Source organism: Balaenoptera physalus, assembly GCF_965194825.1.
Source record: "Balaenoptera physalus genome assembly, chromosome: 11".
Classification (NCBI taxonomy): domain Eukaryota; kingdom Metazoa; phylum Chordata; class Mammalia; order Artiodactyla; family Balaenopteridae; genus Balaenoptera; species Balaenoptera physalus.
The window spans coordinates 94,573,782-94,598,104 of NC_138896.1; the positions used below are offsets into that span (position 1 = coordinate 94,573,782).

At 41.5% G+C, this 24,323-nt stretch overlaps 1 protein-coding gene and 1 long non-coding RNA gene across 2 annotated transcripts in view; one reads left to right on the forward strand and one right to left on the reverse strand.

The window, feature by feature from the left end:
• Positions 1 to 12,430, reverse strand: part of CNTN3 (contactin 3) — a 325,704-nt gene extending 313,274 nt beyond the window's left edge. Inside the window, exon 1 of the mRNA XM_082412129.1 lies at positions 12,348 to 12,430. The gene's annotated coding sequence lies outside the window, so the exon portion shown is untranslated. The remainder of the gene's footprint in view (positions 1 to 12,347) is intronic.
• A 289-nt stretch (positions 12,431 to 12,719) lies between these two features.
• LOC309637578 lies at positions 12,720 to 23,058 on the forward strand. Its single transcript, XR_014250675.1, has 2 exons — positions 12,720 to 12,904; positions 16,516 to 23,058. It is a non-coding gene; the product is annotated as an uncharacterized lncRNA (long non-coding RNA).
• The last annotated feature ends 1,265 nt before the right edge of the window (positions 23,059 to 24,323 follow it).

The window sequence follows — 24,323 nt, forward strand, 5'->3', positions numbered from 1 at the left end:
TCCCATTTACAGTCATATAATTTTTTTTCTCAAAAGTGGAGGCTGTTCTGGAGTGAAAAATGCATTGTTTCCAGACATGGGACAATATGGATTCCATTTCTGGTTAGGTCATTAACCTGTTATTTGATCTAAGGCATTCTATGAATCTTTTTGGCCTCACTAGTAACACAGATTCCAAGATGCTAAGCTTTATAAGGATTTTTGGACAAAAACATGAAAGCTATTTACAGAGAGATTTTACCTAGATCCACCCCCTCCTTGGTCTCCTAATATCTGAGATTGACAACAGGACACGGCCTCCAATCTACCTCCACGCGCTAATATCTGACACTCCGCCCAAAGCAAGGTCTTCTACTGTTACAACTTACAACCTGCCAAGTAGCCCCTTAACACGCTCTCAACTACAACAAGCATGGAAATGACTCACTGGTTCAAGAACCTGCCAGGGCAGCTCTTACCAACCAAACAGTGTGTGCTTTGACTTCCAGCCCTCCATGCACTGAGGATTCAGCCTAATCCTAGAATCGCAGGAAGCCTTCCCTGTTTATTCTACTTGATAGTCACCTCAGTTTCCTTTTCTTCTCAACTTTCTTGTCGTTTAGCATAAACCACATCTCCATTATTCTATGAATATATATACTATAAAATGCAAATAGTGAATAATATGGACACCAACACTAATACAAACACAAACATCAATAGGTAGCAAAACTACTGAGTTTTCCTAAGGGCCTCATGTATCTCGTAAGGTCCTTACCTCCTGTATTTATTACAACAAATCTACACAGCTGGAGCCAATATTCCAGCTTTACAGATGAAGAAACTAGACTGCAGAGAGTCAATTAATGTAGCCAAGGACACAAGCTATTAAGTGGTAAACGAAGTTTGCCTGGATTAAGAAGCATAGGCATTATGACTAGGCACAGTTTCATAATATTGCTCACTAGGTTTCTAAATACATGTCAGTTCTTGCCATTCAACTATACGTTCCCTGAGAGCTTTCATTGTATTTTCTACCTCTCTGTATTCCTGGGCCTTATACAGGACTCCTCCACTTAGGCAGCAATTAGAGAGTTATAATTCATTCATGGGCAATAAAGTGACATTTACATTTCCTGTTTCTTATCTGAAAAGCAACTAAAATCTAGAGGGAATTTACAATGCTTAATGGATATGAGGTTTGGTGGTATGGCAGATTGCATTATTGGCCCCAATTCTCCACCCCTTCCTGTACCTACGCCCTTGGCCATGTGACTTTACAGTTCCTCCCACTTAAGGGGCAGAGGATAATTCCCCTCCCTTGAATTTGAGTTTGGCCATGTTTCTTGTTATGGCCCACAGAACACTACAGAAGTGATAGCACGCTAGTTGCAAGCCAAGATCAAAATAGACCTTATATGTTTCCACTTACCTTTTGCACCCATGCAATTGGCATAAGCATATTTTCTACCACAGAGCTTCTCCTTTAGCTTGCACACCAAAATAGCATGTGGAAATACCTGAGCCAGCCAGACCTGCAGCTTGAGCAAAGCACCCCAGCCAAGCCCAGTCAAGATCTGCCAACTCTCAGCTCACCCATAAAAATATAAGCAAGCCCAGCTGAGTTCAGCAGAGCTACCCCAGCCAATCTGTAGTAGTGAGAACTAGATAAATTCCTCTTCTTTGAGGCTACTGAAATTTTCTGGTTGCTTTTTATGTAGAATCATTGCGGCAGTAGCTAAATCATATAGGTAAACTGTATTCTTATTCACAAATATTCCTTCTTCACCCCCAGGCCTATATGTGGAATACGTTTCTGCCCATTGTCTTGGGCATGCAGTTTTTCAGTAGCATATCAAGATATGAGACATATGCCAGGACCCAGCAGAAACTATAATGTGCTAGTAATGGTTTGGTTCAGTCTCATAAGATTCTGGGACCTTAATAAAATCTTGGACTTCCAGCCTGATGAAATGATTAGGTAAGACTTTTGGGGTATGGTTCTTGTGAAGCGAGTGAGCATAATTTGTGTACATGCAACTAAAAGTATATTTTGTGTGTATAAGGTAGACTATGGTAGATTATACTATTATTTGTAAACATTCACTTATCTTTACCTTTTTTATTGGTCTTACAGTGACTTCTGGCCAATGAAATGTTAGAAAACCTGACATATGACCAGTTCTAGCCAAAGTTTTAAGCAACTGCACAGTTCAGCTAAGCCTCTTGGGTTTCCACCCCCTGCCATGAGAATGTGTCCCACATAAGGGCCTTTCTTAACTTGGATTCGCTAGAAACAAAATCTGAGACGAAGAAGGTTTGTGGAGAAATGCTCTTGAAAAAAACAGGTTTAAGGAAGTAAACAAAGCAAGAACAGGCAGAGGGGGACTGTGAAACTTAAAGTAGTTGCAATGGGGGCATCAGTTGGTCCTAAAGGGCTTTTGGGGCTGGGATCACCCTCCAGAGTTGTCCTAAATTAAAGCCAGGGGACCAGGTTTTGTTGCCCCGTATCAGCCAGTCGCTGGCATGAGCCATCACCCAAGAAAAGGCATAACCTTGGCTTGAGACAGTTCCCTACACAAAAGGAAATTCCCAGGGCTTCCCTGGTGGCGCAGTGGTTGAGAGTCGGCCTGCCAATGCAGGGGACACGGGTTCGATCCCTGGTCCGGGAAGATCCTACATGCCGCCGAGCAACGAAGCCCGTGCGCCACACCGACTGAGCCTGTGCTCCAGAGCCCACGAGCCACAACTACTGAGCCCGCGTGCCTAGAGCCCGTGCTCTGCAACAAGGGGAGCCACCACAGTGAGAACCCCGCACACCGCCAAGAGTAGTTGCTCACAGTAACTAGAGAAAGCCCACGCAAAGCAATGAAGACCCAATGCAGCCAAAAATAAAATAAATTTATAAAAAAAAAAAAAAGGAAATTCCCAGGTGACGGATGAACCGGTGGGCCACCGGCAGCTGACATTCCAAGCAGACGTGGGTAGATATGTCGGCCCTAAATTGGTGGGCCTGGATGGAGCACTACAGTATCCACTACATGGCTGTGCCTGCAACCTGGACGCCAGGATGAAAAGTCACGTGGGGCAGGTGCACAGTCAGTCCACAGCATGCAAGGGAGCCAGGCTGTCCCAGAGTCAAGCCTCAGCTCACACGTAACACAGGTGAGGAAAATCTGTTGTTAGAAGCCCCTGAGATTTTCAGATCATTTGTTACCCAAGAAAAGCTGACTAAAACATTTATAAAATAACAAAAAAGAGATAAGACCCCACATTTTTAAAATATTTATCTAAATTTTTAAAAATATGCTTCTTAAATTAGAATGTGTGTGTGACTGCTGCAAAAATTACCCCCGAATTGAACCACTTAACCATATTTATTTGCTGATGATTATGCATTTGACCTGAGCTCAGCTGAGCAATTTGTTTGCCAGTTCTGCCTGGGGTCACTCATGTAATCTTAATCTTCTGACGGCTTAATTGATCACTGACATGACTGACTACCAATTCTGGCTACTGACACTGTCTTTACCTGGCCTCTCACATCAAAAAGGCTTGTCTGGGCTTCTTTACATGGTGGTCTCAGGAAGAGGACAAGAATGGAATCTCAGTGTCTTGAGGCTGAGGCTCAGCATTCACAATCACGCCACTTCACTTTGTCCACATTTTATAGCTCAAATTCCATAGGCTAGCCCAGATTCAAAGGGAAGGGAAATAGGTTCATTGCTTAAAGTGAAGAAAGAGCACGTCACCGTGCAGAGTACCAAGGACAGTATTACTGCAGCCATCTTTGCAAACAGTCTCCCACAGGGCTGATGTGTGCTTTATCTTTTTCTAAAGTTATTTTTCTCTGATGGTCAAACTTGATATATTTTAGACTTGCCTTTCCCATCCCTGGGGGTTGGGGGTGGAACACCTGCAAACAAATATATGTAATATTTTCAATTAGAGACAATTGAAAACATTTGCCCACTAGGGGTCAGTACAGAAGAGTCAATTCAAAAATACAACCCTAAAGCAAGAAAGAAAACTAAGAAGAAGAGAAGAGAGATGAAAAAGAGGAGGAAGAAGAAACTAACTTTAAATAACATGGGCATTTAATCCTATATAAAACTGCAAACACCTGCCCATCATTTATTTTATTCTCTTCGGCTTGAAAGCATACAAAATGGATGTGTTTCTTACCCTATGAATTTATGATTTGGTATTAATCTATTCCCTATTCTAATCTATGTCTTGGGTAATGTGTGGGGTGGGAGGGGATCAAAGTGCGTGAGAAGAATGACAAAGAAATAATCAGATTATTAATAAACAAATGTAAGAATTTTTAAAAAATCAAGATTCAGGAGGAAAACCCCATAAGAAATTTCTAGAAAAATGACAAAAGATATTTCCAAGCAAGCCGTAATGCAAAACTATTTACAGCAACAGACAATTAAGACCCTACTAGATTAAAAAGAAATAATGCCTATAAGTCTAGCATTTCCCATTATATGGAAATATGCCCTCCACATATAAGCATCTTCACAGAATATGTGGTTTGTTTCATGACGTAACAAAACCCATATATCGAGACCCTTTTGTTATTTTTAAAAACATATTTCTACTAAGTACTAGAGAACCAACTCCACAGGGGCAATTACTGCTTAATATTAGTGAAGGCTTGTCTGGGCTTCTTTACATGGTGGTCTCACCATAACAGTTCAGTAAATTAGTACTAAATATAAACATGTATATCTTTCCATTGCATATGAGAAACATTTCATTTAATGGTATGAAAAAGTGAGAAAGAGAGAAAATCTTTGACACACAAGGCTCAAATTTCCAAATTGCACAGATATACCCAGTTCTTAGTTGGTTTTACTTGGCAAAAATAAAAGAAGTCCTAGTAAAGAGTCACTAACAATAGTTGAGAAAAATGACAAACTGTCTAATATATACAAATGTAAATGCCTTTGTGGGTATAGGGGATGGATAGAGGTAAGGGAGGTACTTGTCTACTGTTGCATGCACACCCCGACTTTGGTACAACTGTGCCTTATCTGTATTCCAGAGCCCTCAGAATATTCATCAGAATTAGTAACAAGGAATGGTAATCAGCAACTTTCGGCTGCTTTACATTCACAGAAGCAGCCAGCCCAACTGAGTAGCAGCCATCAGATTAGATCACTAGCTACATTGTTCGGGTTGATTTTAATTGCCTGAAAAGGGTCATTACCGACTACTGCGATGTGTTAAATTATTTTAAAGAGTGACTATTTCTATGTAAGAAATAATAATGGACTCTGATTCAGTTAGAAAATACAAGAAAGTATTCAGCTGGGTTTCTGTCCTGGTGGCATAAAAATACTGTCCAAGTCTGATTACAATGATAAACAAACACCCTTACCTGCAGAACTTTTTAAAAGCAGTATGGAAAGTCAACACAGATTCCCAAACTGATGACCACAGAGAACCACCCAAATGTCACATCCTGGTTTATATAAATGCCAAGATTTCCATTTCCAGAGCAACTTTAACATACAGGCAACTCCAAGGTAAAGAATTTCATGATATTTAAGAAGACAAATATTTGCATGGAAAAAGGTCTATGGAACTGGAACTTTTGAAACCTCAAAGATACTTGCAAAAATATTACATCAGTGTATGATTACATGGAAACTGTAGCTCTCAGGATAGTTGTTATTTAAATTAAAATTCTAGATACATGAATCTATATATGGGATAAAACGGCATAGAGGTATACACATATTCTTGCAATCAGGCTAAAAAAATTGTGACACCAGAATAAGATCTGTTGTCTAGTTAAGAGTAATGCACCAGGATCAATTTCCTGGTTCCGGAATCATACGACAGCTATAGGCAATGTGACCATCAGGGGAAGCTGGGTGAAGGATATATAGAACTCTTTGTACTATCTTTGCAACTTCCTGTGAGTATAATTATTTCAAAACAAAAAGTTTTAAAATGCTGGTTACCAAGACTTACTCCCACAGGTAACTCAGGAAGTCCTGTTAGGGCCAAGGAATTTCCATCATTTCAACAGGACAGTTCATGTTTCTAGAAAGATCATTAACTGGGAAGCAGTGAAAGAAAAGTAGAGTATATTCAGCACTATAAGAGGGGCTTTCTGTTTTGAAGGATGATTGGTGAGATTGTTTAATGCCCATAAGCCTTTCCCCCATTTTTAAGTAATTAGTTATCGCTTAGGAAGAAGTGCTTTTGATTTGTTGTGATGCAGTCATTTAGTTCTTTCTTTCTTATGCCAATGTTTTACTCTAATAAAATAATGAAATTTGAGAATTCCAAATTACCCCCCTCGCACTAAAATGAAACAACTATACCAAGGACCAATCCTTGGTACTGACAACCTTTTAGCTTATGCTTCTTTTTTTTTTTTTTTTTTAATTTTTTTTTTTTTTAGTTTTTGGTTGCGTTGTGTCTTCCTTGCTGTGCGTGGGCTTTCTCTAGTTGCAGCAAGTGGGGGCTACTCTTCTTTGTGGAGCACAAGCTCTAGGTATGTGGGCTTCAGTAGTTGTGGCACACGGGCTCAGCAGTTGTGGCTTGCAGGCTCTAGGGCGCAGGCTCAGTAGTTGTGGTGCACGGGCTTAGTTGCTCTGCAGCATGTGGGATCTTCCCGGACCAGGGCTCGAACCTGTGTCCCCTGCATTGGGAGGCGGATTCTTAACCACTGCACCACCAAGGAAGTCCCTAGCTTATGCTTCTTTTAGGGCATAGGTCTGTCAGAGAATTTTCTAAATTCAGACCATATCAAGATAGTCATCTGTTGTCAATGAATGACTTGTCACCCAGAAACTGTGCAAGATAAAATAAAAATCTTTAAATATACACTAAAATAATTTTAAGTCCAAAAAAAGATGCCCTAATAAAACTATAGTAGAATCTGACTATCTTTCTTTCATTCCACAAATATTTACCAAAATCCTAATATGTGTGTTCCACTCCACCCACAGACTATCAGGAAATGCAGATCTTAAAGAAACGTACAGTGTTAATTAAACTCTAATCCATTCTCCCTCTAAAGAAGAACATTTTAAAATACAGGTGAGAGCAGACAGCATGGGGCTCAAATCTAGTCTGGGAGGACAGTAAAGACTTCTTGGAGGAACAGATGGGTGGGTACCACTGGGCAAATGGCAGGATTAAAAGTGAAGAGCTTTCCTGGCAGAAGTAACAGTGAATTGAGGGTAGAGATGAGCTGAGACAGGAATGAGGGGCTTGGGGTGGAACCATGGGTGCAGGGACCCTGAAGCCACAAGTGTTACACTGAATTGTAAGGAAAGTTAAAGATGGTGCCTGTACTTGGAACACTCTATATGGAGGAGAACGAGGGGAAGAAGTCTCACGTAGACAGGCTGCATCAGTGGCAGTTTTTCTCTAGGCAGTGGGTGTCCAATGACAAGATGGATTAATATAGCACCATGTGTTGGAAAGACTGGAGCAAGAAAGGGAGTGTGGGGAGGAGGATCATTTCTTAATCTGCTGCATTTAGGTAAGAAGTGTAAAGCGAATAAAGCGCTTGAACCCTAAGCTGGTGCATAATAACCCAAATAAAAGTTCTTGTATTTTTAATCAGTTGACTGGTTACAGAACAAAGGAAGAGGATGGTGCTGAAGACCACTGGTGTCACTTGCCTTGAGGACCACAATGAGAATCAAAGAAAGAAGAGATCACCTAAACTGGAACCAGCCTGGGAAGAAAAATGATGAATTCCATTTTGACAAAATAAGTCTGAAGTAGTAGATATTCTAGAGATCTAAGAGACTATGGGCGAAGCCACAGAAAGAACCTTTTGAAAGCCAGCTGCAGAATTCTGCTGAACAGGGACATTCTTGACAGGATCTTTGGTCACAGGGGTGCCCAGTCACATGTTGCAAACTCAGCACCCCCAAAAGCACAATTCTCATGGGTGGATCAAACTCCACTGTGAGCCAGGTACTGTGATAGGAGCTGCTTTGCAGTAGCGAGTAAAACAGATGTGGTAACTGCTTACAAGACGGCTTACAGAACAGTCAACAAGGAATCAGGTAAGGAAATAGTTCCAAGTTATGATAAGGAGGAATATGATCAGAAAGTTATGGAGGACGTGAACAGAAAGAGCGTAACAGAGGTGCCCTAATCTAGAGGAGGAAGGAAATGAAAGAGAGCCCTCTCTTAGTAACTGATATTTAAACTGTGAGCTAAGAAGCAATGAACACCAGTCAGAATTTGTAATGTGTGTGCCTCTGTGTGTGCGTGCGTGCACGCACACACACAAGCATGTTTGTGTGTTTGGGGGTAAAGGCTGAAGGGAGCTACCAGGCAAAGGAACAGAAGAAGCCCTAAGGTAGGAAGGAGGTCAACAAAACCACAGACATAATGAAAAGCCTACTAAGTTCTTATTCCCAAAAGCATGGGAGGAGATGATGCTGGAGGGATAGATAGGCGGTGTTTAAATCCTACATAGCTCTCTAGGTAATACTGAATAGTTCTGAATGTGGCAGAAAGCTATCGAAGTGCTTGAAGGAGAGGAGTACTAAATTTAACTAAATTAAAAAAAAAAAAAAAGAAAGAAAAATACTGCCCTGATTGCTGTGCAGAGAATGATTTGGGGAAAGAAGTAAGAAAGGAGGCAGGGAAGCCAGCGCAGTTGTCCCAGGAGAGAAGGTGGTGACCTGGAGTAGGATGATGTGAGTGGATGTGGAGGGAAGTGGGCCAACTGGAGAAATATTTCAGAGTTAGAATCAAAAGGACACGAGAAGTGAGTTGCACTAGTTCCCAAAATAAGATTTTCTGAAGTACTGCAATAATCCCAAGAATTCTTTCTCCTATTAAAAATAGTATATTGTCAGGCTTATTTATAAGAAATATAATCAAAGTGCTTTTTGAATTACAGAGCTCATCTTTTAACATTTGAAAGGCACTGAAAGTCAAAAGATTTAGAAAAACAAATGGGACAAATTTGTTCTGTTTTAGAACATAGAAAATTTATAGTCTGAGTTCTAAAGGCACCTAAGAGAGTGCTATGGAATTGTTGTAACATATATAATCTATTTCTTAAAATGTCAATATGTCTGCAGTAAGGAACATGCATACCTTCTGAATTATTTTATCCTACTTAATAAAACAGTCATTTTTTCTCACTTTTTTGCAAGGCAGCTTCTTGCACAGTAAAGATTCTACAAATATTTACATTCCAAGTAGCAGAGCTGTTTGAGATGCAATAAAGTTCTGCCGGCACTTCTATTACAAAGCCTTATTTCTTGTTTACAACATGCACATAAAAAGGGGGGAATAAAACCATACTGTGGATTGAAACTTGGCATACAAAGTTTTAACAAAAAAGTACACTTCTAGTGCAGCAAGTTTTCAAAAAGAATGTTCCATAGTGTTTAGGAGATAGACTATGCTGTGGTGGGGAAGGGGAGTGTGGGGGGGGGGAGGAGGACACTTGGGGGTGTCCTTCACAAAAACCATTTAGCACACGTGATCCAATTCTGAATTTTTTACACCAATTAGATCTGAGACTAAGATATGTAACCCATCGATTTTAAAGCAATGTTCTATCTTAAAATACTCTGTGGCTCCAACAAGCTAATTACTGCCAAATATCTTTGCGAACAGGGTATTATCGAATGCATTATTATCAAGCATAAGAAAGGAAGTAGTCCACCAGCATTAAGTGATTAATAAATGCTTATTAAAACCATGGCAGCACTTCAGAGATGCCCACCTTCAAAGAGACAAAGTAACTCCCTAAGATCAGAAGCCTTATTAAAGATGGACTGGTGGTGATCATTAAATCAGAGATGGCAAGCAAACATGCACAGCATCAATAAATCCTCCTGCCATCTGAATATCTCCCAATGCATAAAATTAACACTATTTTACTGCTAACAACTTACTAACTGGTGACTGGAAAACACAGAACATTGAACCAGTCATACGATTCTCTGGTGGCATTGCAACAATATAGTGAACTATATATAGATCTGGCAGTTTGAAAGGGGCAATTATACTTATACACTATTTCAGCACAAAACATATTAAGAGCTAATGAGAACTTCAAGTTGGACACTTAAATTACGTAGTTAAAACAAAGCCAGAAGATGTGTACTGAATGCATGAGAAGGAGTTAGGAACTTACAAAAGAGAAAGACATATTTTGCCAGCAGAGTGAAGAGGCTATTAGTTTGTAATAACTAGGCATATATGAAATGTGACAGTGATAAAATTGAACATAAATCAGCAACGGAAAGGCTGCGGCTTGTTGTCCGCAGCTAATCTTTTGCTCCAGTTGAAACTGCTCAGCACTTTGGTCCTATTAAATGTTCTGTTGCCATTTTAAGGAACACTTGGGCTACTTGGTTGTGTTGTGAAGGATGTTTAAAACTTAAGAGTTCTCCTGGAGAAATGAACTAATGCCTTCATGTCTTCAGGCTGACATTAATGACATCCAGACAGCAAGCAGGACGTGGGGCTGAATGTTATTGTCTGAGGCAGCCACTGCCTGAATCTATTCCCCTGCAGATCAATTAGCCATTCAGTGCCTCCGATATCCCGTCTTTAGATAGGAGGGCCACACATATGTATTCAACCTCACCTTTCATGTAAAAAAAAAAAAGTGCAGCAATTTGCTCTCTGTCCCTGGTGGCTATAGGTCCTTTCCAGGGTCCTCAAACCACATGTTGACTCTCAACTGACTTCAAGCAAGCGCTCAAAGATCTGCAATTCCTGAAGCCACTATTTTTAGAATTGGCACAGTCTTTCCACTAAGGAGGCTGAACCCAATCAGACATCTTTTATGAACAACATTTACAAGAACCTGTCTTACTGTAATCAGAAACTGGCACGTATTAGGCATTTTGCTAACCATGCTCAAATGGGTATGAATATTAACCGGCAGACAACTTCCTCCCTAGTACCATGACTCGCAAAGGGTTAAAACCACAGACGCAGATACCAGGTTATAGCAGCCGAAGTCCTATGACTGTTAGTAAACACAGCTAACAAGGCAAAACTAACACATTTGACTTCAATATTGAGAGGCAATAGCTCTTTCAAAGGCAATTACTCCTCCTTTCAATCTCTGAAGGGCTCTGAATCATTGTTCTGATTAATTCCTGTTTTTAATCTATTAACAGATCAGGATTCTTTTTCAGCTGGTGTGATATTCATCTCTGTGGGGGCAGACAGAAACCACAGCACGTACAGTCTTCCTACTTTTTTTTTTTCCAGTTATTCTTGCTTAATCATTTTAAAATTATTTCTGGATTTATCTACTCACTGTATGAGCTGGGGTTTCTGACCGCCCTCCTGCACATGACACAACTCCTGTCTGTTGCTTTCTCTAGCTCTGTTTCCCCACATCTTGGTTTGAGATGAACAGACTTTCCACCCCTTTCCCAGAGCTCTGTCTGTTCCCCTCCCTTCGGCTCAGAACGCAGATTTGCTCTCCTCCCCATAGCGGTCACCGTTCGTTATTAAATCATTCCTCTGGGCGCATCTCCGTGTTGTAAATCAGTACGCAAATGCAATACAGGAAAGGACACAAGGACTGGCGAGCCGTGCGGAGCTTTGCACAAGCAGAGCCCAGAAGCTGTGCATTTCAAACAAACCAAAAAAAAGAAAAAAAAAAAAATTCCCCAAGGTGCTGTGATTTGGAGTGCCCAGTTGTCACTTCCTGGTTTTCTGATCTCGACCTCTCGACATTCTGGTACCTGCTTGGTTAGCCTTGCAGAGCTCCTTAGAGAACGGAGAAGCAGCCAAGAACAGGGGCCGATCTCAATTAAACTGGATCACAGCCCATCAGAGAAAACCTGGCAAATAAACGCAACGGGGCATTCCATCCAAGACTGCAGATTTGAAAGTGGAAAGAAAATGCAGCTCGGAAAACTTGATCGCTAATGGAAGCATTCTCCACCCTGGCATCCTTAGAGCTGGAAGCCAGGAAGGGGGTTTCTGGCAAAAAATTATCTCATTTCCACCCTCTGCACCATGGACCTGGGATTCTTCCTCTGCACCCTTACAGTGAACAACTTTTTTTTTTTTTCTCCCAACTTTCCCTGGCCAAATCCGCTGAGCTAAGGACAAGCCAGGGGAACCCACCTCGCATTACCCCACGCTCGTGCCGAGGATGCGGAGTCTTCCCATCAGGAAACCAATCCTCTCCCGAGAAGGAGAAAAATAATCTCCCCCAAGCAAAACAGCCAGGAGAGGCAGCTTTTATTCTCAACCCGTCGAGTGTATTTCCCCGCAAACAAACTTTGGGGCTGAGGAGCCGTGAAGCCAGTGCGGAAAGTTTGCCCCAGCAGAGGGCTCATCCCAGTACCCGGACCGGCGAGAGGAGCCGGGCATGCCCAACCTACCTGGTCCCGGAAGCTAGCTCACCAGGTGCCAGCTCCGCCGGCCGGTCAGCCGCCGATCGCCGGGGCTCGATGGGCAGCCGTGCGCGCCCGCGCGAGACGCCGCCGCCGCAGCCCCCCGGTCCGCGCCGTTCCCGGCCGAGCCCGCGGCGCCCGCCCGCCAGCCGCCACCGCCGCTGCGTGCCAGTCTGCTGTGGCCGCTGCTGGCGCCAAGCGAGCGCTGTCTGCGCTTCCTCCGCTCCGGCGCGGGCACGGGAGGGAGGGGAGAGGGGCGGGAGGGAGGGGAGGGGAGAGGGGCGGGAGGGAGGGGCGGGGAGCGCGGCGCAGCAGCCAACGGGTCCCGCGCCTCGCGCCGCCCGCGTGCCCCCCCACCAACCCGCGCTTCCGCGCCCCTGCGCTCGGCAGGACCCCGCGTCGCCCTGCGCTCAGGCAGCGTGCGCCCACGTGCGTTCGGCCTCCGCAGGGCCCTGGGCGCGGCTCCAGAGGGGGCGGCGGTCAGCGTGTCACCGCTGGGTGGCCTTGTGCGCGCACAGTCGGGCCCCGGGGAGCACGGGTTAAAGGTAGGAGTTCCACTTCTAGGAAAGCTTTCTACAGCTGCTCTCCCACAAGTGCGCAAAGATGGGCAATTTTAATATTAAAGCCTATATTTATTAAGGGCCCGCTACGTACCAGGTAGCGGATTGCGCAATTTAAGTGAATTAGTTCTTGGTTGTCCCCAGAGCACCCCTGGGTCTATTATTACTCCCTGATTTAGTGATGAGAAAATTAACTTGCCTAAGGCTGAAATGAGTAAGTTATGAGAATAATCACTAATTTTTTTGTCTTTTTACAAGGACCTTATGAGGTAGATCTTATCGCCTTTATTGTCTTAAATACATACAGACAGTGTTTGGTTGGACAACCTAGGCTTGAATGAAAGCCTGTTAAAGTCCTAAACCCGTGGTTTGAACAGCTAGGCTAGACTTATTTCCCATACCTGTGCAAAGGTTGTTCAGTGCAGCTTTACTTCTAATTGAAAAAACAGCCTACCTGTCTGTCCATCATTAAAAGAACAGCTAATTAAAGTATAGTGGAGCCATAGGATGGAATATAATGCAGCCACCTACAGAGAGGGAAGTACATCTACTAGTATTGGCATGAAATGACCTTCAAGAGGTATTACTAGGAGGAAGAAGTTTCAGGAAAAGTATTTTCAGTTTTTTGCTTATATACACGTGCGCATGCATATTTATGCATTCACCATTGCTAGAAGGATGACCCAGGATACTGTTAACAATAGTCCTTGTGAATAAAATTGAAATTGGGGCTGAATTTTATAATTCTTTGACGTTGTTTTTAAAATGTAGCATAAATTTATAGAAAAAAAAAATCTACTCCTGTTTGCTTAATTAGACTTAAACAAGGGTTTCCAGCCCTGTCCCCTCTTCTCTCCTTTCCTCTCTCTGATTCCTACTGTCAGAGGGACACAACCACTCATCAAGGGCAGCAGCCAGGGCCAAAAAGACCTGAGAGGGGTTTTAAGGGAAATAGCTGTTTGGCTGCTCGTTCTCATTTTTGCTCATTTCTCCCAGGAATAAATGCTCCTGTTTAGTCCCCTGCAATTCAGAATGGAATTTGAACTTTTGGAAAACTCTCCTTCAGGGGGCTTAAAAGATAACAGGTAGAAAACCCAGGTCAGTAAGATGCAGAGCCCTGCTGCCTACACTGAAGCCCGCATGGAGGGCCCCAGTCCTTCTTGCTGGCGGAAAGAAACTGCTTCAAAGGGTCCAGTGAGGTGGGGTTTCCCCCAGAACGATTTCGGCAGTGATGTCTCCTTTCCCCTTGAGCACACAGCAGTGTCCTGGGATACACTGGGTAACTCTGTCTGATCTTGGCCACTTTTATCCTATTTCTCACTTTATCAGGAAAAGTGTTCTTCCCTGTCAAAGTAATGGCTGGATTAAAAAAAAAAAAAAAGATGGGATTATTTATGTTTCAAAAGAGGGGAGGCAAGGATAGATGGAGCTCACTACTATAAATAAAAATAATGTGCTTTTTCCTGTGAGAATTAAATTGCTGTAAATTTGGGCTCCTTAAGGTCTCTGTACTTAGCAAAAGAAAAAAATAGAACAGGTACGGAACTGTGGTTTATGGTCGTTTCAGTTGTTATTGGTTACTGTAAATAATCTTTTTGCTTGCAATCTGGGAACATGTTGGCAAACCCCCTGAGTGTGACAAAATGTTTTATTGGGTAGAACTGGTGTATTCTGGAAGGAACTGAGAAAACTTTCCATGCAAATTATGCTCATGCCTTGCACCTAGCAGGTGCTATTACTGCCAGGCCCACATCCATCACAGGAGTGCCTCTTCTCTGAATATTTTCAAGTCGATGTCTCATAATGCATTATCCTTCTAATACATACATAAACATAGACCCTATGTAATGGGAAGGGAAAGAGCATTTTTATCAAGGAGGAGGAGCTGTCCCCAGGCAGCAAAATGACAGGAAAAAGACAGGAGAGAAGTTGCTTTAAATTAGAGGGAGAGAAATCTAAACCTGAACCCCCCACTGCCGTCTCCAAATAATTAGTCATTTCCAAGCTCAGATTACATTCGTTGCCTGTGCTGGTGAAAGCTGATTAGCGCTGGAAAGGAATTTAGTGAAATTTCGAATCTATGGTCGCAGCAGAAGGGAGGACATCCTAAATTTGCAGCAGTAATGATGACCATTTCGTGTGAGCCACAGTTTCATAGTCAGAAGAGGTAAGAGGTGTATAAATACATGTATATAAGGAGATATGCATCATTTTATTTCCTCCCTTTGCTCAAAATGTAAAGCATAATGTGAGTCAACTGAAGACCTGATATTTACCAAAAGTTGATACACAAGAGCAGGTTTAAATAAAATTTCCATCCAATTTCTGGGCCGGAAGCCCAGGAAATTAAAAAAAAGAAAAATTAAAGGCACATGTGGGTCTTCTCAGTGTGAATGCCGGATGGAGTTTTTATTGAATTTGGCCTCAACTGATTGTAGCATTATAAGCAATTCTGCAGTTAAGTTTCAGCAGCCATTTAGATGGCAAATCCTTTTTTTAGGGTATTATAACTAAGAATAATAACTTCCTTTTTATATGGCACATTTTATAACAAAGCACTTTAAAGTGTGAGATCATCTTCCCATTATTAAGATACCCCATCTGTGTTGGAATATAGAAGCTATTTCATGCCACTGACACCACATAACATTTATTTGTTTGCCTGTTTCTTGTGTAGCAGAAGGAAATGAAGAAAAATATCTACTAAACCCACAGACTGACATTCTTCGGTAAAAGTATAAATTGGAATGTAGCCAAGTTACTAAGTTAAACATACCCATTTCTATAAAAAGAGGTGAGGAGTCTTTTAGTTTCCATGGGTGGAAAGATAAGTCCTATGGACTTTGCCATGTTACTGTCCCCAAGTACATATCTAGATGTAAAGATTATATTATTGAGTATACAGAATTGTCGTCTCTAGTGCTGGTGTGGGTGGCTCTGAGAGGTTCCTTGAGTCAGGCTAAAGCGTAGTAGTAAGTTTTCAGCATCCAAACGGGAGTAAAAATTAAAGTTGTTACAGTAACTGGATAACAGGCAAAAAATCTTCCATGAAACTTTCACCTTAAATGTTTGTCCATTGAATACCCTTATTCAAGCAAGTTCTCCATTTTTCTGGTAAGAGGGTCAAACTGGAGGATTCTGGAAACATGAATGCATGTAAAATGCTTAGCACTGTGCCTGGAACTTAGCTCTGGGTGTTAATCAAATATAACTAATTAAAGTGTCTACTCACTTGTTTTCTCCTCTAAAGGTGATTGCCAAACTTTCTGTCTGTAATAGCTCTGCTGTCATTCTCTTTATGTCACAGAATATATCCCTATGTGACCCTATTTTTTACATGTTTTTTGTTGCCAGAATCCCTCACTAGAATGCAAGCTGCATGAAAGTGTGGTCTTTTGTTTGTTTGTTTACTGTGGTGTTCACAGCCCTCAGCACATATCTGACCCACACATGATTCAGACTCCGTAAATGTTCGTTTAATGATTGAAAGAGTTTCCAGTGTGCCAGGCACGGTACTCATTGCTTATACCCAGTGCTTTGCAACCCTTAAAACAACCCCAGGAGGTAACTAACTATTGTTTTACTGTCTTTTACAGATGAAGGAACTAAAACACAGAAAAGTGAACTCATGTATTTGGAAGCTCTCTTGTTTGAAGATTACACAAGCTGTAAGTAGCAAGGCTTGGCCTCGAATTGTGGGGTCCAGTGCCAGACTCTCTGCTTTCTGTGCATCCCTGTGAGTTTAAGTGGATTTTGCTACCCATCCAGTCCAACACTTGTAAAATTTTAATGTGCCTGCAACTGGGAATCTGGTTAAAATGCAGATTCTGATTTAGCAGGTCTGGGGTGAGGCCTGAGACTCTGCATTTCTACCAAGCTCCCAAACGATGCATGGAGCTGCTGGTCCAGAGACCAGACTTCGAAGAGCTAGGTTTTCATGTTAACATATAATCCAGTTGGCACATCCCAAATTTTAGGGATGGAAATTAATGGAAGTTAAAAAACAATATTGGAATTGCTTAAATAGTTATGAAATCATAGAGTTTGACTTAGAATTATTTCTTCTAGGTTTACAGTGACTAGTCCAAAGTAAAATCTCAACGAATATTAATTTCCTATACAGAAGAAGAAACTGAGGCACAGAAAGATTATGTAACTTTTCCCAGTTCACTGGTGGCAGAGCTGAGATAGTGACCACCTGATACCTGTGCTCTTTTTGATCAGAAAGCACTGACGCCTCTTGATCAGTTTTTTAACAGTAGATTTCATGGAAATTTGAAATGGCAACAGACTGACAAGGTTAAGAGAGTTGGTAAAGAGGGTGTGCACAGATGTACTTAGCGGTTGCACTTTGGTAGGGATGAGGTGGTTGCACCCTGAGGAAGAAATGAGGGCACCTGAAGTTCAGAGCTCCTGAATTGAAAACGTATTACACAACAGCTGAAGAACGCTACATATAAGAGCCCTTCCCCCTAATGTATGTTACTATACACAAGCAATGTAAGTTTCCCATTTAGTAACTCTATTTATGGGGGGTATTTTCCCAATATTAATGGGAATAACACTGTCTTTCCTATTTAAATATGATCATGTTTTGAAAAAGAGGTTATGTACATATGTCACTTCATTGAAAATACGGGCTTTTGCACAAAGTAACTTGCCTTTCATTAATTTACCTCATCATTTTTTTTACTGTGGGTTTTAATAAGTATTTTATTGGTTTGTCTGTCTAAAATGTTCTCCCCAAGACTGCCAATATTTCTTGGAATAAAAATGAAGATTTTTTTTCATATGCTGAAATGCAGAAAAACATCCTTTACGTATTTATATTTTCATTCTGCTCATACTGTTATTATGATGCAAATTTTTTGACAGTAATAAATATATTGATGTTAAAACTGGGCTTCTGCTCTATGTGTATCTTTGAAATGCTTATATATCTAAAAAATCTTAGCTGATATGGTGAGACAAAGGGAGTTTTTCTAAACTTAAGGTGAAATAAAGTTCTTCACAGGGGAGTTTGAGAATGAAAAACAAAAACTGTTTCTTTATGAATAGAGGATGACTGTTATTAGCCGGATAAGTATCTTGGATGAGGGATAAAGAATGAAAACAAAGATTGTTTTAGTCAGCTCTGCCTCCTAGAACAAATTACCATAGAGTGGCTGGCCTACACCACAAACATTTATTTCTCATACTTCTGGAGGCTGGAAATCCAAGATGAGGGTGCCAACATGGTTGGGTTCTGGTGAAAGCCCTCTTACTGGTTTGTAGATGGTGGCTTCTTTCTGTATCCTCACATGGCAGAGAACAGACAGAGAGAAAGAGGTGGGGGAGGAGAGAGAGAGTGTGTTTTCTGGTCTCTTCTTATAAGGGCACAAATCCCATTCATGAGTGCTCCACCCTCATGATCTAAGTACTTCCCAAAGGCTCTACCTTTTAATATTGTCAAGTTTTTAATATAATAGCCAGTTATTTTACCAGCAAAAGTGCGTTTATGCGGAAATAGAGGAATTGCAGTTCGGGATACCCAGACTATGGTGGATCATAGGCAAATCCAGGGAACAAGGAAGGGGAACTTGCTTTAATAAGGAATTGTTTTTTTGTGTGGGGGGGAGGTGGTTTGGAAGGGGCTGTAATAACCAAAGAGTCCACTGGAGGAAGCTGGGAGTACAAAGTATGGAGGCTTCTCATTGGTTGAGCTGCTACAGTCTGATGGGCTGGGCTGTCTAAGGGCAGAGTTACATTCTCCTCCCTGCTAGACAGTAAAGTAGGCAACCCCTTCCTCCCTGAGATGTAGGCATGTGTCTTTTCCTATTTGTAGTAAATGACCACGCATGGCAGGCATGAGAGCTCCCCCTACAAACCTTCACAGACTCCAATTTCAGCTGAGGTTTCTTTAATTCATTCCACAGTACTGTCACATTGGGGGTTAGGATTTCAACATATGAATTTTGGGGGGACACAAACATTCAGTCCATAACAACGACACAAAGTAAGTTGAGGTAAATCTATGCTAGGTAGAAACCATTGTACAGAAGACCAAGAGACAAGAAAGAACAAGTTTGTGTTGATGTAGTTGCTATCATCAGCTCCTAATGAGCTTACAAGGTAGTATGGTGAATAGTATTTTGACAACATTTATAGGCATCTGTATGAAGTGGGTCTTTTAGGCTCTGAAGAAAGAAATGTAAGAAATTGTTTTACATTTCAGCCAGTTTACCCCAGTGAAGTGCTTTTTCTTTAATAACTTAATGTAACAAGTTTTCTATTTCCACTATTTACTAATAATTGGGCAGTGTCTTAGGGAAGGAATAATTTCCACACCTAGTCACAACTGGCCAAAACGCAAGGAAACCTTTCCTTCCTCCAGAGTTTGGAGGAAAAGCAGCTGATTTCTAAGGTTCTGATGACCACTTTTGGACCTCTCACAGGGCCCAACACACAACATGCATTAAAATGTTCACTGAATGAACATGTGTCAAGTGGTAAATTTCTAAAATTCTTTTTGATTACATGCCATTTATTTTGATCACCTACTTTCAATTTTTTTTTCATTTTTGTCAATATGATTAAAGGAAAAGAGATTTTTCTCACTGAAATGCACACCCTTCATTATGCTAAAATATCCTTTCGAGAAACTGACAACTAGAATCCTTTATTCTAGTGGTTCTGACACTTTTGCCTCACGTTAGAATCACTTGGGGGAGTTAAAAAAATCTGGGTGCCCTGGTTTTACCTCTTCCTGATTAGTTCGGAATCTCTGGGATGCAATACCCAGGTATCAGTATTTTTTAACTGCCCATGTAATTCTAGTATGCAGATAAGTTTGAGAAGCATTGTGGGTTGAAATGTGTCCCCTCAAAAGAGATGTGAAGTCCTATCCTCAGGTACCTGTGAATGTGACTTTATTTGGAAATCAGTTTTTTGTAGATGGAATTAGTTAAATTAAGGGAAGGTTTTACAGAATTGGAGGGCCCTAATCCAATGACTGGTGTCCTTTTATAAGGAGGGGAATTTGGACATACGGAGAGAGGAGAACGCCCTGAAAAGACACAGAGAGAGGCACAGAGGGAAGACAGCCATGCGAGGTGGAGGCTGAGGCTGGCATTGTACAGCTGTAAGCCAAGAAACACCAAGGATTTCCAGAAATCTCAAGAAGCCAGAAGAGCAGCGTGGAACAGTTGCTCCCTCTGAGCCGCCAAGAAGGAACCCATCCTGTTGATACCTTGATTTTGCACAGCTGGCCTCCTGAACTGTGAGAGAGTAAATTTTTATTGTTTTAAGCTACTGAGGGGGACTTCCCTGGTGGCACAGTCATTAAGAATCTGCCTGCCAATGCAGGGGACACGGGTTCGAGGCCTGGTCCAGAAAGATCCCACATGCTGGGGAGTAACTAAGCCCGTGGGCCACAACTACTGAGCCTGTGCTCTAGAGCCCGTGAGCCACAACTACTGAGCCCACACACCTAGAGCCCATGCTCCACAACAAGAGAAGCCACCGCAATGAGAAGCCCACCCACCACAATGAAGAGTAGCCCCCGCTTGCTGCAACTGGAGAAAGCCCGCGTGCAGCAACAAAGACCCAACACAGCCAAAAATAAATAAATGTATTAAAAAAAAATTGCTACTGAGGTTATAATAATTTGTTACTGCAGCCCTAGCAAATGAATACAGCGCTTCTTAGTGGATCCAAAGAGTAGGCTGGCCAGCAGTTTGTAATTCCTCCTTTTCATCTCATTTAGTCAACTAGCTGAATTGGTGGGTGGGTTCTAAATTAATAGCCATTTTCACTGACAGTGCCAGAGCAAATATTCTGCCTCCTTCCATTCCTCCCTCTGCCCCACCTCGGTCATTAAGCCAGGGAGAAAAATTCAAAGCACTTATTTGGATGAAACATTTCTTTGGGTCATTATAGTTTTAAGGATTAGACTTTGCCACTTGTTAGTCCAAGCATTTGTTTGCTTACATTCTTTCTATCATGGTCCATAAAATACTGTCACAATACTCCAGTATTTTCTCTTTTAGCCAAGTTCAATTGCTGCAGGATTCAGTCACTATAATCAAAACATTTTAATACTTGAAAACAATGAAAGGAAGAGGTGACTTTCTTTTTCTTCACTCTTTCTGTCAAGGTGATAAGTTCCCAACTATATTTTCCCATAAAACAATCTCTTCCAATTGTTTCTTCAGTATTTATGAAATGTTCCTACACTACAAACTATTTTAAAAATGAGATTCAAAGAGACTTTAGGTGACTCTTAATCATTTTCAAACTATTATCACAATTATCACAATCGCTGGGAAGACAAGTATAGGCATGATTTGCACATGGATGAAAACAACCTAGTAATCAAAAGCTGAGGAAGCAGCCCTCTTCCCAGTGAGCCATTTTAGATGATAAAATAAGTAACTGCAGTGTGACTCTCCAGTTAACGAGGATATTCTGGTTATAGCATGAATGTGTGTGAAACTTCAGAGCAGGTCTAGAAGTTTATAAATTATAATCCCCAATATGACTGTTGTGTATCTGACACCCCAGCTAACACAAATTAGACCCACAAATGCAGATGTGCAATTACGAAAGCATTGGGAAGGTTATCAAGTGAGATGTTTTTTGACAGTTAAAATCACAAAACAGAGGTAACCTAACAATTAAGGGTTAGTGAGTCACATGAATAGAAATACCACCGGTGGAGAGAGAGGGCTTCTTACTTGTGTTAGCAAAGATTGCTAGTTTCTAGAAATAAGCATTACTGGTATTTTGGCTAGTCCTATTTTGACCACTAGGCAAATTTCTTTGGGGCTATTTCTGGCTTTTACATCCTCAGGATTCTTAGCAGGGAAAACACGCATAATAAAAGGAAGGTGGTGGATTACAATAATACTACCCAGATGATTGGAGAGGAAAGATCTCTCCCCCTATGGACAGCCAGTGTATTTTATACATAACTAAAGGTGGGCGACATAATTTGTGGCATAATTTCAGTGTGAAATGAAAATGCGGGACCCCTTGTTCGAAACACAGGAAAAAAGTGTTGTCTATAAATGTAGCTTTTTTCTTTTTCCCACAGTTGATCTCTCTTGAGTTGTCGTGATGTTCTTTATTTTCTGTTTAATGTCATTCTAAATAAAGGAGAATTAAAAATGTTAATTTTTAGCATGAATTTTAACATGCATATTTATGTTGTGCAATGCCAGTTTTAAATGCAAATATAAGAGCATTTAACTCATATGTGGTATCACCGAAATTATACAATTTGTGTTTTGTAGCTTCTACATGCATATGTATTTTGTTCTTCCCAGAACAATGGAAATGCTGGACAAAGCTAACTCAGCTGTTGTTATTTTATCTGATATGCAAAACTCTCTATTTTCGGCTTATTGATGAATGAGGAAGGATTGAAAGGAAAAGGATGCGTGGGTTGCTTTATCTTTCACTTTCCTCCTGTGCCATAATTTTCACATTTGTGAAAATTGTCTAGTACAGGGAATAATAGCGAATAAGAAAGGATATAATAGTGTTCTTTGGTTGTTAGGATTTCTCAGAATGCCATTGCTCTTTTTCTGCATTGGAAGCAAAATTCTGATTCTGATGCAAAATGTGGCCTCTCAGGGCTATCAGCACCTTGCCTACTCAGTTGTGGATGTAACTAGCTTACTTTTTACTTTAAGTTTGATTCTTGCAGAATTCCCAGGCATAGTGAGTGCACCAGAAGTCTGTGACTGTGGGCCTTCAAGAACACTTGTGAATGGCACAACAAGGACTGTCGACGCCAGGATTGCACGCATCTCCTCTGCGCAAGCACATATTCTGTTGTCCAGTGGATTTCATTAACAAAACACAAGTCCAGGGTTTCCCTGGTGGCGCAGTGGTAGAGAGTCTGCCTGCCAATGCAGGGGACACGGGCTCGAGCCCTGGTCTGGGAAGATCCCACATGCTGCGGAGCAACTGGGCCTGTGAGCCACAACTACTGAGCCTGCGCGTCTGGAGCCTGTGCTCCGCAACAAGAGAGGCCGTGACAGTGAGAGGCCCGCGCGCCGCAATGAAGAGTGGCCCCTGCTCGCCGCAACTACAGAAAGCCCTCGCACAGAAACGAAGACCCAACACAGCCAGAAATAAATAAATAAATTAATTAATTAATTAAAAAATAAAACAAAACACAAGTCCAAAGATAAAATTATTAAGAATTTCAAGGCAGCCACAACATAGCGTTAAACCAAGAGCAGGGCAACCGCATAGGTCACGCCACCATGAAGCCCCCTGGCAAAGCTGTTGTAAGCCTATAACTGTAGTTTTCGAATTTAACTCTGCCCTCCCACTAGCATAAAAATGTCTTGGATTTGTATGTAGGTTTTCACGTGATAGCTAAAGACATTCAGTGTAGTAGGTAACTGGGGATGTATAAAAAAATAGTGCTCTCATTTTTTAGCTCTTATGTCCAAATTTTGGCTCACTAAAAATCGATTACTTTCTTGTATAAAATAGGTAAGCACTGTGTCCCTGAGTATATTTCATCCCTTTCCCCTCCCTCCCTTCTCCCCTTCCTTCCTTCCTGCCTTCCTTCCTTCCTTCCTTTCTTTCCTTTTCTTTATTTTTCCAGTGTCCTTTCTTTGATTGATGTCGGAAGTTTGCTACTGGAAACTAGCCACAATCTACATTGTGGACCTCCAAAGCTATCTAACAAGCCTCGGGCAATTAATACTTACTAGAGAACAATATAATTCCACAAGCAGTCATACCCTCCCTCTTCTGCACACCTTTCTATGCATTTCTCTCTTGTCTTAAATTAGTGTAGCCATTGATTTTGGTGTCTTTTTCTTAGGGAACAATTTTTATACCGCGTGTTTAAAAAGTGATGATAGGGTTCTTAGACATGTGGCCTTGTGATTCACTGATAGAGCCTTTGAGGGTAAATCTGCCTTTTCGGCATTGTTAATCTCTTTTTGCCACCACTCTTTTTTAGAGGGTTCTTGCATTTAACGTTTAGATCATTAACTTTAAGCAAGAAATGGCAGAATCTCAAAACTGGCATACGTTCCACGAAAGCAGCCTGGGGGCTACACACGTTCTTCCAAGTTTTAATACTCCCAGGTGCTGCTTTTGTTGAAAACATTCCAACTCTACCCTGTATTTGGTATGCTGCCCTGTTTACCAAGAGTGCAAATCTCCTGTAAACCTTACTCTTAAAAAGGCTACCAGGATCAGAGCCAATCAAAAAAGGAACAGCCTTCATAAATATTCACAGCTCACCAGAGACTGAGCTGTAACAAGTAATGAATAGTCATAGGGAATCTCATCACTGACGGAGACCCATCAATGCAAAAACAAAACCCCATTTCCAAAAACAATATAAAGGAAGCATGTCTGTAAAATACCGGCTAAGAGTAGTATTATGAGAAAA